Source organism: Pteropus vampyrus, unplaced genomic scaffold, assembly GCF_000151845.1.
Source record: "Pteropus vampyrus isolate Shadow unplaced genomic scaffold, Pvam_2.0 Scaffold144, whole genome shotgun sequence".
Lineage (NCBI taxonomy): Eukaryota > Metazoa > Chordata > Mammalia > Chiroptera > Pteropodidae > Pteropus > Pteropus vampyrus.
In genome coordinates this window covers 1,268,960-1,269,671 of record NW_011888925.1, presented here as the reverse complement: position 1 = coordinate 1,269,671, position 712 = coordinate 1,268,960, and the positions used below count along the sequence as shown (strand labels likewise).

The 712-nt window shown below is 37.5% G+C and overlaps 1 pseudogene; it reads right to left on the bottom strand.

Annotated features, from left to right (window-relative positions):
• Positions 1-230: 230 nt before the first annotated feature.
• Positions 231-349, bottom strand: LOC111745014 (annotated as a pseudogene).
• Positions 350-712: the final 363 nt, after the last annotated feature.

The window sequence follows — 712 nt, the reverse complement described above, 5'->3', positions numbered from 1 at the left end:
CTCCCAGTAAAAGCTGGCCCTCCTCTCCCATCTTCCCGCTAGATCCCACCCCTTCTCCCTACCTCAAAGGCATCCATCCGTGGCATGTTCCCCTGAAGGTGGTCAAATCAACTACCTCCTGCATTCATCCTTTTTTTTTTTTTTTTTTTTTGAGGCTTGGCAACACTTGATTGACCTCACGGATTGCAAGGCCTTGTCAGCTTACAACCCTTATTTTTTTTTTATTTTTACACCTACAGCACCTGGTCTTTCTAGGTGGTCTCCCATCCAAGTACTAACCAGGCCCGACCCTGCTTAGCTTCTGAGATCAGACTAGATGGGGCTTGTTCAGGGTAGCATGTCCGTAGACTTTTTTTTTTTCATTAACCCTTTATTACAAGTCATGCTCTTATAGAAGTATACAATGACTTAGGTGAAAGTTATTGCTCCCATCTTTAAGGAAAAGCTTTGTATTGCATATTTGAAAGTCACTAAAAGGATAGATCTTAAAAGCTTTCATCACAAGAAAAAAAAAATTCTGTACTAGACTTAGTATGGTGATCACATCGTAAGGTATACAAATGTCAAATTTATATACCTTATGTCAAATCACCTGAAACTAATATAATATTGTACACCAACTACACTTAAATTTTAAAAAAATTAAATACTTTTTTAATTTGCATGGTGCCAGATGTTAACTAGACTTGTGGTGATCATTTCACAATATATA